The sequence below is a fragment of the Oncorhynchus tshawytscha genome, linkage group LG31 (genome assembly GCF_018296145.1).
Source record: "Oncorhynchus tshawytscha isolate Ot180627B linkage group LG31, Otsh_v2.0, whole genome shotgun sequence".
NCBI classification, from domain to species: Eukaryota; Metazoa; Chordata; class Actinopteri; order Salmoniformes; family Salmonidae; genus Oncorhynchus; species Oncorhynchus tshawytscha.
The window spans coordinates 11787638-11802551 of NC_056459.1; the positions used below are offsets into that span (position 1 = coordinate 11787638).

Here is a 14914-nt window from a genome sequence, read left to right on the forward strand (position 1 = left end):
CAGCAGTTGTTGTAGTTAGGGCTGCAGTGGCTGTCGTAGGGGCAGCTGCTGTGGTTGACGTAGAAGTTACAGTTGTTGTAGCAGGAGCTGTAGTTGTGATTGTTGTAGTAAGTAAGGCAGGTGGAGTGGTCGTCGGAGCTACAGTTGTAGGAACTGCAGGTGTTGTAGTAAGTGCTGTTGTTGTGGTTGTCGTAGGAGCTGAAGTTGTAGTTGGTGTAGAAGGTGCTGCAGTCACTGTGGTCGTTAGAACAGCAGTTGTTGTAGTAGGAGCTGCACTGGTTGTCGTAATAGGTTCTGGACTTGCAGTGGTCGTAGGAGCAGCAGTTGTTGTAGTTAAAGCTGCAATGGCTGTCGAAGAGGCAGCTGCTGTGGTTGAAGTGGACGCTAAAGTTGTTGTAGGAGCTACAGTTGTTGTAGTTGCTGTTGTTGTGGTTATCGTAGGAGCTGAAGTTGTAGTTGTAGCAGGAGCTGCAGTGGTTGTCGTAATAGGTTCTGGAGTTGTAGTGGTCGTTTGAGCAGCAGTTGTTGTAGTTAGAGCTGCAGTGATTGTCGTAGAGGCAGCTGCTGTGGTTGAAGTAGACGATAAAGTTGTTGTAGGAGCTGCAGCTGTCGTGGGAGCTACAGTTGTTGTAGGTGTAGCTGTTGTGGTTGTCGTTGGAGCTGAAGTTGTAGTTGTTGTAGCAGGAGCTGCAGTGGTTGTCGTAATAGGTTCTGGAGTTGTAGTGGTCGTTTGAGCAGCAGTTGTTGTAGTTGGAGCTGCAGTGGTTGTCGTAGAGGCAGCTGCTGTGGTTGAAGTTGATGATAAAGTTGTTGTAGGAGCTGCAGTTGGCGTGGGAGCTACAGTTGTTGTAGGTGTAGCTGTTGTGGTTGTCGTAGGAGCTGAAGTTGTAGTTGTTGTAGATGGTGCTGCAGTCGTTGTTGTCGTAAGAACAGCAGTGGTTGTAGTAGGAGCTGCACTGGTTGTCGTAGTAGGTTCTGAAGTTGTATTGGTCGTAGGAGCAGCAGTTGTTGTAGTTAGGGTTGCAGTGGCTGTCGTAGGGGCAGCTGCTGTGGTTGACGTAGAAGTTACAGTTGTTGTAGCAGGAGCTGTAGTTGTGATTGTTGTAGTAAGTACAGCCGGTGGAGTGGTCGTCGGAGCTACAGTTGTAGGAACTGCAGGTGTAGTAGTAAGTGCTGTTGTTGTGGTTGTCGTAGGAGCTGAAGTTGTAGTTGTTGTAGAAGGTGCTGCAGTCACTGTGGTCGTTAGAACAGCAGTTGTTGTCGTAGGAGCTGCACTGGTTGTCGTAATAGGTTCTGGAGTTGCAGTGGTCGTAGGAGCAGCAGTTGTTGTAGTTAGAGCTGCAGTGGTTGTCGTAGAGGCAGCTGCTGTGGTTGAAGTAGATGATAAAGTTGTAGGAACTGCAGCTGTCGTGGGAGCTACAGTAGTTGTAGGTGTAGCTATTGTGGTTGTCGTAGGAGCTGAAGTTGTAGTTGTTGTAGATGGTGCTGCAGTGGTTGTCGTAATAGGTTCTGGAGTTGTAGTGGTCGTTGGAGCAGCAGTTGTTGTAGTTAGAGCAGCTGTGGTGGTCGTAGAGGCAGCTGCTGTGGTTGACGTAGAAGCTACAGTTGTTGTATCAGGACCTGTAGTTGTGATTGTTGTAGTAAGTACAGCAGGTGGAGTGGTCATCGGAGCTACAGTTGTAGGATCTGCAGGTGTTGTAGTAGGTGCTGTTGTTGTGGTTGTTGTAGGAGCTGAAGTTGTAGTTGTTGTAGAAGGTGCTGCAGTCACTGTGGTCGTTAGAACAGCAGTTGTTGTCGTAGGAGCTGCACTGGTTGTCGTAATAGGTTCTGGAGTTGTAGTGGTCGTAGGAGCAGCAGTTGTTGTAGTTAGGGCTGCAGTGGCTGTCGTAGGGGCAGCTGCTGTGGTTGACGTAGAAGTTACAGTTGTTGTAGCAGGAGCTGTAGTTGTGATTGTTGTAGTAAGTAAGGCAGGTGGAGTGGTCGTCGGAGCTACAGTTGTAGGAACTGCAGGTGTTGTAGTAAGTGCTGTTGTTGTGGTTGTCGTAGGAGCTGAAGTTGTAGTTGGTGTAGAAGGTGCTGCAGTCACTGTGGTCGTTAGAACAGCAGTTGTTGTAGTAGGAGCTGCACTGGTTGTCGTAATAGGTTCTGGACTTGCAGTGGTCGTAGGAGCAGCAGTTGTTGTAGTTAAAGCTGCAATGGCTGTCGAAGAGGCAGCTGCTGTGGTTGAAGTGGACGCTAAAGTTGTTGTAGGAGCTACAGTTGTTGTAGTTGCTGTTGTTGTGGTTATCGTAGGAGCTGAAGTTGTAGTTGTAGCAGGAGCTGCAGTGGTTGTCGTAATTGGTTCTGGAGTTGTAGTGGTCGTTTGAGCAGCAGTTGTTGTAGTTGGAGCTGCAGTGGTTGTCGTAGAGGCAGCTGCTGTGGTTGAAGTAGATGATAAAGTTGTTGTAGGAGCTGCAGTTGGCGTGGGAGCTACAGTTGTTGTAGGTGTAGCTGTTGTGGTTGTCGTAGGAGCTGAAGTTGTAGTTGTTGTAGATGGTGCTGCAGTCGTTGTTGTCGTAAGAACAGCAGTGGTTGTAGTAGGAGCTGCACTGGTTGTCGTAGTAGGTTCTGAAGTTGTATTGGTCGTAGGAGCAGCAGTTGTTGTAGTTAGGGTTGCAGTGGCTGTCGTAGGGGCAGCTGCTGTGGTTGACGTAGAAGTTACAGTTGTTGTAGCAGGAGCTGTAGTTGTGATTGTTGTAGTAAGTACAGCCGGTGGAGTGGTCGTCGGAGCTACAGTTGTAGGAACTGCAGGTGTAGAAGTAAGTGCTGTTGTTGTGGTTGTCGTAGGAGCTGAAGTTGTAGTTGTTGTAGAAGGTGCTGCAGTCACTGTGGTCATTAGAACAGCAGTTGTTGTCGTAGGAGCTGCACTGGTTGTCGTAATAGGTTCTGGAGTTGCAGTGGTCGTAGGAGCAGCAGTTGTTGTAGTTAGAGCTGCAGTGGTTGTCGTAGAGGCAGCTGCTGTGGTTGAAGTAGATGATAAAGTTGTTGTAGGAGTTGCAGCTGTCGTGGGAGCTACAGTTGTAGGTGTAGCTATTGTGGTTGTCGTAGGAGCTGAAGTTGTAGTTGTTGTAGATGGTGCTGCAGTGGTTGTCGTAATAGGTTCTGGAGTTGTAGTGGTCGTTGGAGCAGCAGTTGTTGTAGTTAGAGCAGCTGTGGTTGTCGTAGAGGCAGCTGCTGTGGTTGACGTAGAAGTTACAGTTGTTGTAGCAGGAGCTGTAGTTGTGATTGTTGTAGTAAGTACAGCCGGTGGAGTGGTCGTCGGAGCTACAGTTGTAGGAACTGCAGGTGTAGAAGTAAGTGCTGTTGTTGTGGTTGTCGTAGGAGCTGAAGTTGTAGTTGTTGTAGAAGGTGCTGCAGTCACTGTGGTCATTAGAACAGCAGTTGTTGTCGTAGGAGCTGCACTGGTTGTCGTAATAGGTTCTGGAGTTGCAGTGGTCGTAGGAGCAGCAGTTGTTGTAGTTAGAGCTGCAGTGGTTGTCGTAGAGGCAGCTGCTGTGGTTGAAGTAGATGATAAAGTTGTTGTAGGAGTTGCAGCTGTCGTGGGAGCTACAGTTGTAGGTGTAGCTATTGTGGTTGTCGTAGGAGCTGAAGTTGTAGTTGTTGTAGATGGTGCTGCAGTGGTTGTCGTAATAGGTTCTGGAGTTGTAGTGGTCGTTGGAGCAGCAGTTGTTGTAGTTAGAGCAGCTGTGGTTGTCGTAGAGGCAGCTGCTGTGGTTGACGTAGAAGTTACAGTTGTTGTAGCAGGAGCTGTAGTTGTGATTGTTGTAGTAAGTACAGCCGGTGGAGTGGTCGTCGGAGCTACAGTTGTAGGAACTGCAGGTGTAGTAGTAAGTGCTGTTGTTGTGGTTGTCGTAGGAGCTGAAGTTGTAGTTGTTGTAGAAGGTGCCGCAGTCACTGTGGTCGTTGTCGTAGGAGCTGCACTGGTTGTCGTAATAGGTTCTGGAGTTGCAGTGGTCGTAGGAGCAGCAGTTGTTGTAGTTAGAGCTGCAGTGGTTGTCGTAGAGGCAGCTGCTGTGGTTGAAGTAGATGATAAAGTTGTTGTAGGAGCTGCAGCTGTCGTGGGAGCTACAGTTGTAGGTGTAGCTATTGTGGTTGTCGTAGGAGCTGAAGTTGTAGTTGTTGTAGATGGTGCTGCAGTGGTTGTCGTAATAGGTTCTGGAGTTGTAGTGGTCGTTGGAGCAGCAGTTGTTGTAGTTAGAGCAGCTGTGGTTGTCGTAGAGGCAGCTGCTGTGGTTGACGTAGAAGTTACAGTTGTTGTAGCAGGAGTTGTAGTTGTGATTGTTGTAGTAAGTACAGCCGGTGGAGTGGTCGTCGGAGCTACAGTTGTAGGATCTGCAGGTGTTATAGTAGGTGCTGTTGTTGTGGTTGTTGTAGGAGCTGAAGTTGTAGTTGTTGTAGAAGGTGCTGCAGTCACTGTGGTCGTTAGAACAGCAGTTGTTGTCGTAGGAGCTGCACTGGTTGTCGTAATAGGTTCTGGAGTTGCAGTGGTCGTAGGAGCAGCAGTTGTTGTAGTTAGAGCTGCAGTGGTTGTCGTAGAGGCAGCTGCTGTGGTTGAAGTAGATGATAAAGTTGTAGGAACTGCAGCTGTCGTGGGAGCTACAGTAGTTGTAGGTGTAGCTATTGTGGTTGTCGTAGGAGCTGAAGTTGTAGTTGTTGTAGATGGTGCTGCAGTGGTTGTCGTAATAGGTTCTGGAGTTGTAGTGGTCGTTGGAGCAGCAGTTGTTGTAGTTAGAGCAGCTGTGGTTGTCGTAGAGGCAGCTGCTGTGGTTGACGTAGAAGTTACAGTTGTTGTAGCAGGAGTTGTAGTTGTGATTGTTGTAGTAAGTACAGCCGGTGGAGTGGTCGTCGGAGCTACAGTTGTAGGATCTGCAGGTGTTATAGTAGGTGCTGTTGTTGTGGTTGTTGTAGGAGCTGAAGTTGTAGTTGTTGTAGAAGGTGCTGCAGTCACTGTGGTCGTTAGAACAGCAGTTGTTGTCGTAGGAGCTGCACTGGTTGTCGTAATAGGTTCTGGAGTTGTAGTGGTCGTAGGAGCAGCAGTTGTTGTAGTTAGGGCTGCAGTGGCTGTCGTAGGGGCAGCTGCTGTGGTTGACGTAGAAGTTACAGTTGTTGTAGCAGGAGCTGTAGTTGTGATTGTTGTAGTAAGTAAGGCAGGTGGAGTGGTCGTCGGAGCTACAGTTGTAGGAACTGCAGGTGTTGTAGTAAGTGCTGTTGTTGTGGTTGTCGTAGGAGCTGAAGTTGTAGTTGGTGTAGAAGGTGCTGCAGTCACTGTGGTCGTTAGAACAGCAGTTGTTGTAGTAGGAGCTGCACTGGTTGTCGTAATAGGTTCTGGACTTGCAGTGGTCGTAGGAGCAGCAGTTGTTGTAGTTAAAGCTGCAATGGCTGTCGAAGAGGCAGCTGCTGTGGTTGAAGTGGACGCTAAAGTTGTTGTAGGAGCTACAGTTGTTGTAGTTGCTGTTGTTGTGGTTATCGTAGGAGCTGAAGTTGTAGTTGTAGCAGGAGCTGCAGTGGTTGTCGTAATAGGTTCTGGAGTTGTAGTGGTCGTTTGAGCAGCAGTTGTTGTAGTTAGAGCTGCAGTGATTGTCGTAGAGGCAGCTGCTGTGGTTGAAGTAGACGATAAAGTTGTTGTAGGAGCTGCAGCTGTCGTGGGAGCTACAGTTGTTGTAGGTGTAGCTGTTGTGGTTGTCGTAGGAGCTGAAGTTGTAGTTGTTGTAGCAGGAGCTGCAGTGGTTGTCGTAATAGGTTCTGGAGTTGTAGTGGTCGTTTGAGCAGCAGTTGTTGTAGTTGGAGCTGCAGTGGTTGTCGTAGAGGCAGCTGCTGTGGTTGAAGTAGATGATAAAGTTGTTGTAGGAGCTGCAGTTGGCGTGGGAGCTACAGTTGTTGTAGGTGTAGCTGTTGTGGTTGTCGTAGGAGCTGAAGTTGTAGTTGTTGTAGATGGTGCTGCAGTCGTTGTTGTCGTAAGAACAGCAGTGGTTGTAGTAGGAGCTGCACTGGTTGTCGTAGTAGGTTCTGAAGTTGTAGTGGTCGTAGGAGCAGCAGTTGTTGTAGTTAGGGCAGCTGTGGTTGTCGTAGAGGCAGCTGCTGTGGTTGACGTAGAAGCTACAGTTGTTGTATCAGGACCTGTAGTTGTGATTGTTGTAGTAAGTACAGCAGGTGGAGTGGTCATCGGAGCTACAGTTGTAGGATCTGCAGGTGTTGTAGTAGGTGCTGTTGTTGTGGTTGTTGTAGGAGCTGAAGTTGTAGTTGTTGTAGAAGGTGCTGCAGTCACTGTGGTCGTAAGAACAGCAGTTGTTGTAGTAGGAGCTGCACTGGTTGTCGTAGTAGGTTCTGGAGTTGTAGTGGTCGTAGGAGCAGCAGTTGTTGTAGTTAGGGCTGCAGTGGCTGTCGTAGGGGCAGCTGCTGTGGTTGACGTAGATGTTACAGTTGTTGTAGCAGGAGCTGTAGTTGTGATTGTTGTAGTAAGTAAGGCAGGTGGAGTGGTCGTCGGAGCTACAGTTGTAGGAACTGCAGGTGTTGTAGTCGGTGCTGTTGTTGTGGTTGTCGTAGGAGCTGAAGTTGTAGTTGTTGTAGAAGGTGCTGCAGTCACTGTGGTCGTTAGAACAGCAGTTGTTGTAGTAGGAGCTGCACTGGTTGTCGTAATAGGTTCTGGAGTTGCAGTGGTCGTAGGAGCAGCAGTTGTTGTAGTTAGAGCTGCAGTGGCTGTCGAAGAGGCAGCTGCTGTGGTTGAAGTGGACGCTAAAGTTGTTGTAGGAGCTGCAGTTGTCGTGGGAGCTACAGTTGTTGTAGTTGGTGTTGTTGTGGTTGTCGTAGTAGCTGAAGTTGTAGTTGTTGTAGCAGGAACTGAAGTGGTTGCCGTAATAGGTTCTGGAGTCGTAGTGGTCGTTGGAGCAGCAGTTGTTGTAGTTAGAGCTGCAGTGCTTGTCGTAGAGGCAGCTGCTGTGGTTGAAGGAGATGATAAAGTTGTTGTAGGAGCTGCAGTTGTCGTGGGAGCTATAGTTGTTGTAGGTGTTGCTGTTGTGGTTGTCGTAGGCGCTGAAGGTGTAGTTGTTGTAGAAGGTGCTGCAGTCGCAGTGGTTGTAATAATAGCAGTTGTTGTTGCAGGAACTGCAGTGGTTGTCGTAATAGGTTCTGGATTTGTAGTGGTCGTTGGAGCAGCAGTTGTCGTAGAGGCAGCTGCTGTGGTTGACGTAGAAGCTACAATTGTTGTAGCAGGAGCTGCTGTTGTGGTTGTTGTAGTCAGTACAGCAAGTGTAGTGGTCATGGGAGCTACAGTTGTTGGAACTGCAGGTGTTGTAGTGGGTGTTGCTGTTGTGGTTGTCATATGAGCACAAGTTGCAGTTGTTGTAGAAGGTGCTGCAGTCGTTGCTGTCGTAAGAACAGCATTTGTTGTAGTAGGAGCTGCAGTGGTTGTCATAGATGCTAAAGCTGTTGTATGAGCTGTAGTTGTAGTTGTTGTAGAAGGTGCTGCAGTCGTTGCTGTCGTAAGAACAGCAGTTGTTGTAGTAGGAGCTGCACTGGTTGTCGTGGTAGGTTCTACAGTAGTAGCAGTCGTGGGAGTAGGTTCTGTCGTAGTAGGTTTTGGAGTTGTAGTGGTCGTAGGAACAGCAGTTGTTATCAGAGCTTCAGTTGTCGTAGGAGTTGCAGGTGGCGTGGGAGCTGCAGTGGTCATTGTAGGTGTTACCTTTGTAGTGTCCGTAGGAGCTACAGTTGTAGTAGGGTCTGTAGTTGTAGTCATAGTATTAGGTACTGCAGTTGTAGTTGTCGTAGGAGCTGCAGTTGTCGTTGGAGCTGCAGTTGTCGTTGGAGCTAGAGTTGTTGCCATAGGAGCTGCAGTTGTTGTTGTTGTAATAAGATCTGCAGTTGTCGGATATGCGGTTGTGGGAGAAACCTCATGGATAATCCAACATAAGAACACTGTGGATTGTGAGATGAAGGGTTAAATTGTTTGTTGCGCACAATATCAATATTTCCAAGATTACTCTTCATCTGGATGGTGCAGTTTTTAAATATTCTACTTATTTTCATTTAAAATAAATAAATGTAATTTGTAGCCACACTCCTTATTTCTTTCAGAAAATAAATAATGATGTAAAAATGTAAAAAAATAAAGAGTAAATGCCTTAAGAAAGTGTTCATACCCCTTGACTTATTCAATATTTTGTTGTTTTACAGCCTGAATTCAAAATGTATTAAAAAATATATATATTACCCATCTACACACAATAAGCCATAATGACGAAGTGAAAACATGTTAACATTTTTGCAAATGTATTGAAAATAAAATACAGAATCAATACTTTGAAGAAACACCTTTTGTCAGTCTAAGAGCTTTCCACACCTGGATTGTGCAACATTTGCTCATTATTCTTTTCAGAATTCTTCAAGCTCTGTCAAATTGGTTGTTGATCATTGCTAGACAACCATTTACATAGATTTTCAAGTAGATTCAAGTCAAAACATTCACACTGTCTTCTTGATTATGAACTCCAGTGTAGATATGGCCTTCCTTTTTAGGTTATTGTCCTGCCGAAAGTTGAGAATTCATCTCGCAGTGTCTCGTGGAAAGCAGACCTCTCTAGGATCCTCCTCTAGGATTTCGCCTGCGCTTAGCTCCATTCCATTTCTTTTTTATCCTTAAAATCTCCCCAGTCCTTAATGATTATAAGCATACCCATAACATGATGCATCTACCACTATGCTTGAAAATATGGAGTGGTACTCAGTAATGTGTTGTATTGGATTTGCTCCAAACTTATTCAGGACAAAAAGTGAATAGCATATTCTGTATAGGTTTCTGTCTTTTCACTCTGTCAATTAGGTTAGTATTGTGGATTAGCTACAATGTTGTTGATCCATCCTCAGTTTTCTCCTATCACAGCCATTAAACTGTTTCAAAGTTACCATTGGCTTGATGGTGAAATCCCTGAGTTTTCCTTCCTCTCCGGTAACTTAATTAGGAAGGATGCCTGTGTCTTTGTAGTGACTGGGTGTATTGATACACCTTCTAAAGTTTAATTAACAACTTCACCATGCTCAAAGGGATATTCAATGTCTGCTTTTTTGTGAGGCATTGGAAAACCTTCCTGGTCTTTGTGGTTGAATCTGTGTTTGAAATTCACTGCTCGATAACTTACAGATAATTGTATGTGTGGGTTACAGAGATGAGTTAGTGACTCAAAAATAATGTTAAACACTATTATTGCACACAGAGTGAGTCCTTGCAACTTATTATGTGACTTGTTGTCACACCCTGACCATAGTTTACTTTGTATATTTCTATGTTTTGGTTGGTCAGGGTGTGAGCTGAGTGGGCATTCTATGTTTCATGTCTAGTTTGTCTATTTCTATGTCTGGCCTGATATGGTTCTCAATCAGAGGCAGGTGTTAGTCATTGTCTCTGATTGGGAACCATATTTAGGTAGCCTGGGTTTCACTGTGTGTTTGTGGGTGATTGTTCCTGTCTCTGTGTTTTCACCAGATAGGGCTGTTTCGGTTATTGTTACGTTTCCACGTTTGTTGTTTTTTTTGTAGTTTTTGTATTGATTCGTGTTTTACGTTTGTTGATTAAACATGGATCGCAATCTACACGCCACATTTTGGTCCGACTCTCCTTCACCAAAAGAGAACCGTTACAGAATCACCCACCACAACAGGATCAAGTGGCGTGGTAACAGGCAACAGCAGCATCAGGAGCAGCGCGACAAGAATTTCTGGACTTGGGAGGAAATCCTCGACGGGAGAGGACCCTGGGCTAAACCAGGGGAGTGTAGCCGCCCCAAGGTGCAGCAAGAGAAACATAAGGATTTATGGACATGGGAGGACGAACTGGACGGTGAAGGACCCTGGGCTCAGCCTGGAGAATATCGCCGCCCCAAGGAAGAACTGGAGGCGGCGAAAGCAGAGAGGCGCTGGTATGAGGAGGCAGCACGGCGACGCGGATGGAAGCCTGGGAGTCAGCCCCAAAAATGTCTTGGGGGGGGGGGCTCACAGGGAGTATGGCTATGCCAGGTAGGAGACCTGCGCAAACTCCCTGTGCTTACTGGGGGGCTAGAGAGACCGGGCAGGCACCGTGTTATGCTGTGGTGCGCACGGTGTCTATTCCAGCCCTGCGTATCGGCCGGGCTAGATTGAGCGTCGAGCCAAATGCCATGAAGCCGGCTCTACGCATCTGGTCCCCAGTGCGTCTCCTTGGGCCGGCTTACATGGCACCAGCCTTGCGCTCGGTGTCTCCGGTTCGCCTGCATAGCCCAGTGCGGGCAATTCCACCTCGCCGCACTGGCAGGGCGACCGAGAGCATTCAACCAGGTAAGGTTGGGCAGGCTCGGTGCTCAAGAGCTCCAGTGCGCCTGCACGGTCCGGTCTATCCAGTACCACCTCCACACCCCAGCCCTCCGGTAGCAGCTCCCTGCACCAGGCTTCCTGTGCGTGTTCTCGGTCCAGTACCACCAGTGCCAGCACCACGCATCAGGCCTACAGTGCGCCTCGCCTCTCCAGCGCTGCCAGAGCCTTCCTTCTCTCCTGCGCTGTCGGAGTCTCCCGCCTGTTTAGCGCTGCCAGAGCCTTCCGCCTCTACAGCGCTGCCGGAGTCTCCTGCCTGTTTAGCGCAGCCAGAGCTGCCAGCCTGCATGGAGCAGCCAGAGCTGCCAGCCTGCATGGAGCAGCCAGAGCTGCCAGCCTGCATGGAGCAGCCAGAGCTGCCAGCCTGCATGGAGCAGCCAGAGCTGCCAGCCTGCATGGAGCAGCCAGAGCTGCCAGTCTGCATGGAGCAGCCAGTCTGCATGGAGCAGCCAGTCTGCATGGAGCAGCCAGTCTGCATGGAGCAGCCAGAGCTGCCAGTCTGCATGGAGCAGCCGGAGCTGCCAGTCTGCATGGAGCCGCCGGAGCTGCCAGTCTGCATGGAGCAGCCGGAGCTGCCAGTCTGCATGGAGCAGCCGGAGATGCCAGTCTGCATGGAGCAGCCGGAGCTGCCAGTCTGCATGGAGCAGCCGGAGCTGCCAGTCTGCATGGAGCAGCCGGAGTTGCCAGTCTGCAAGGAGCTGCCAGTCTGCAAGGAGCTGCCAGTCTGCAAGGAACTGCCAGTCTGCAAGGAGCAGCCAGTCTGCAAGGAGCAGCCGGAGCTGCCAGTCTGCAAGGAGCTGCCAGTCTGCAAGGAGCAGCCAGAGCTGCCAGCCTGCATGGAGCAGCCAGAGCTGCCAGCCTGCATGGAGCAGCCAGAGCTGCCAGCCTGCATGGAGCAGCCAGAGCTGCCAGCCTGCATGGAGCAGCCAGAGCTGCCAGCCTGCATGGAGCAGCCAGTCTGCATGGAGCAGCCAGAGCTGCCAGTCTGCATGGAGCAGCCGGAGCTGCCAGTCTGCATGGAGCAGCCGGAGCTGCCAGTCTGCATGGAGCAGCCGGAGTTGCCAGTCTGCAAGGAGCTGCCAGTCTGCAAGGAGCTGCCAGTCTGCAAGGAACTGCCTGTCTGCAAGGAGCAGCCAGTCTGCAAGGAGCAGCCGGAGCTGCCAGTCTGCAAGGAGCTGCCAGTCTGCAAGGAGCAGCCAGAGCTGCCAGTCTGCAAGAAGCCGCCAGAGCCGCCAGTCGGCATGGAGCAGCCAGAGCCGCCAGTCAGCATGGAGCAGCTAGAGCCGCCAGTCAGCATGGAGCAGCCAGAGCCGCCAGTCAGCATGGAGCAGCCGGAGCTGCCAGTCTGCATGGAGCAGCCGGAGCTGCCAGTCTGCATGGAGCAGCCGGAGCTGCCAGTCTGCATGGAGCTGCCAGTCTGCATGGAGCAGCCGGAGTTGCCAGTCTGCAAGGAGCAGCCAGTCTGCAAGGAGCAGCCGGAGCTGCCAGTCTGCAAGGAGCTGCCAGTCTGCAAGGAGCAGCCAGAGCTGCCAGCCTGCATGGAGCAGCCAGAGCTGCCAGCCTGCATGGAGCAGCCAGAGCTGCCAGCCTGCATGGAGCAGCCAGAGCTGCCAGCCTGCATGGAGCAGCCAGAGCTGCCAGTCTGCATGGAGCAGCCAGTCTGCATGGAGCAGCCAGAGCTGCCAGTCTGCATGGAGCAGCCGGAGCTGCCAGTCTGCATGGAGCAGCCGGAGCTGCCAGTCTGCATGGAGCAGCCGGAGATGCCAGTCTGCATGGAGCAGCCGGAGCTGCCAGTCTGCAAGGAGCTGCCAGTCTGCAAGGAGCTGCCAGTCTGCAAGGAGCAGCCGGAGCTGCCAGTCTGCAAGGAGCTGCCAGTCTGCAAGGAGCAGCCAGAGCTGCCAGTCTGCAAGAAGCCGCCAGAGCCGCCAGTCGGCATGGAGCAGCCAGAGCCGCCAGTCAGCATGGAGCAGCTAGAGCCGCCAGTCAGCATGGAGCAGCCAGAGCCGCCAGTCAGCATGGAGCAGCCGGAGCTGCCAGTCTGCATGGAGCAGCCGGAGCTGCCAGTCTGCATGGAGCAGCCGGAGCTGCCAGTCTGCATGGAGCAGCCGGAGCTGCCAGTCTGCATGGAGCAGCCGGAGTTGCCAGTCTGCAAGGAGCTGCCAGTCTGCAAGGAGCTGCCAGTCTGCAAGGAACTGCCTGTCTGCAAGGAGCAGCCAGTCTGCAAGGAGCAGCCGGAGCTGCCAGTCTGCAAGGAGCTGCCAGTCTGCAAGGAGCAGCCAGAGCTGCCAGTCTGCAAGAAGCCGCCAGAGCCGCCAGTCGGCATGGAGCAGCCAGAGCCGCCAGTCAGCATGGAGCAGCTAGAGCCGCCAGTCAGCATGGAGCAGCCAGAGCCGCCAGTCAGCATGGAGCAGCCAGAACCGCCAGTCAGCATGGAGCAGCCAGAGCCGTCAGTCTGCCAGGATCCGCCAGTCAGCCAGACTCTTCCAGGTCAGCCAGACTCTTCCAGATCCGCCAGTCTGCCAGACTCTTCCAGATCCGCCAGTCTGCCAGACTCTTCCAGATCCGCCAGTCTGCCAGACTCTTCCAGATCCGCCAGACTCTTCCAGATCCGCCAGACTCTTCCAGATCCACCAGTCAGCCAGGATCTGCCAGAGCCTTCCTCCTCTCCTGTGCTGCCGGAGTCTGAAGAGCCCCTCTGTCCCGAGCTGCCCCTCTGTCCCGAGCTGCCCCTCTGTCCCGAGCTGCCCCTCTGTCCCGAGCTGCCCCTCTGTCCCGAGCTGCCCCTCTGTCCCGAGCTGCCCCTCTGTCCCGTGTTATTAAGTATGGTTGCCGTGGCTAGGAGGTCACGGAAGCGGACAAGGTGGGGGAAGACTACGGTGAAGTGGGGGCCACGTCCATCACCAGAGCCGCCACCGCGGACAGATGCCCACCCAGACCCTCCCCTATAGGTTCAGGTTTTGCGGCCGGAGTCCGCACCTTGGGGGGGGTACTGTCACACCCTGACCATAGTTTACAATGTATATTTCTATGTTTTGGTTGGTCAGGGTGTGAGCTGAGTGGGCATTCTATGTTTCATGTTTAGTTTGTCTATTTCTATGTCTGGCCTGATATGGTTCTCAATCAGAGGCAGGTGTTAGTCATTGTCTCTGATTGGGAACCATATTTAGGTAGCCTGGGTTTCACTGTGTGTTTGTGGGTGATTGTTCCTGTCTCTGTGTTTTCACAAGATAGGGCTGTTTCGGTTCTCGTTACATTTCCACGTTTGTTGTTTTTGTAGTTTTTTTGTATTGATTCGTGTTTTACGTTTGTTGATTAAACATGGATCGCAATCTACATGCCGCATTTTGGTCCGACTCTCCTTCACCACAAGAGAACCGTTACACTTGTAAATTACATTTTTACTCCTGAACTTATTTAGGCTTGCCATAGCGAAAGGAGTTGAATACTTATGAACTCAAGACATTTCAGCTTTTCATTTTTTATTAATTTGTTTAAAAAAATTGAAAAACATGACTCCACTTTGACATTATCGGGTACTGACTGTAGGCCAGTGACATAAAACATCTAAATTTAATCCATTCTAAATTCAGGCTGGAATTCAACAATGTGTGTAAAAAGTGAAAGGGTGTGAATACTTTCTGAAGGCACTGTATAATACCTTACTGAGATTAACACACTTGAGTTGTATTTTTTGTTTGTTTACAAGATATTACATTTTTCATTACAGTAAGTAGTGTGTTAATATAATTGAAGAAATATATAGCCATGTAATTATGTTTACCTCTTACACTTTAGTAATTTTCCCTTTAAATATGTATGTATTTAATCGAGGAGTGACATCTGACAGTAGATTAAGCAACATTTAAAATTTCCCAAACTAAATGTCAAAATATAAACATATTTCGAAAAAAATGATATGCATTGTAACATCATATGCAAAAGAAATGACATCATTGCTCATTAGTATAATTACATTTTATGTCACCATCCTGCCTTTTTGATCATTTCTATTTTGATTTCGGATTAATACACTAGTTGACATGAAGTTAGCATTTAGTAAAACAGTTGGAAACATGACTACAGAATGAAATTCAGTTTACTACATACCCATGGTGAAAGTAGCTGTCACTTTCTGTGCCTTCATTTTGAACCCAGTTGATGCAGTTTTCTGAACAGAAAGAAAAATATCAATTTTATTGATTGTTCAAATGAACCACTATTAATGTGCAATGGTGGACTCCATTCAAGTTAAACTTAATGTGTAACTTGGTAAGGAAACGTGTGCACTTTAACTCATTTAGGTGTGCCAGATCAAGAGGAATAAAGATCTCAAAAAGTTTTCTGTACTTTTTTGGCTGCTGTAAAAATGAATTTATACACCCTAGTGAAATTTTATCGTAAAAACTAAATTTGTGTTGTATTTTTTCTATGAGGAATCTACCTTTTACTGTAGCACGTCAATCATGTTACTTCATAAAAGAAGAAAAGTAATTTCTAGTTTTCAAACAGTCTACCAGCACCCAGCAATACACTCTGAAAC

The 14914-nt window shown here is 49.2% G+C and overlaps 1 pseudogene; it reads right to left on the bottom strand.

Moving 5' to 3' along the window:
* Nucleotides 1–2356: 2356 nt before the first annotated feature.
* LOC121838782 lies at nucleotides 2357–14485 on the bottom strand (annotated as a pseudogene).
* Nucleotides 14486–14914: the final 429 nt, after the last annotated feature.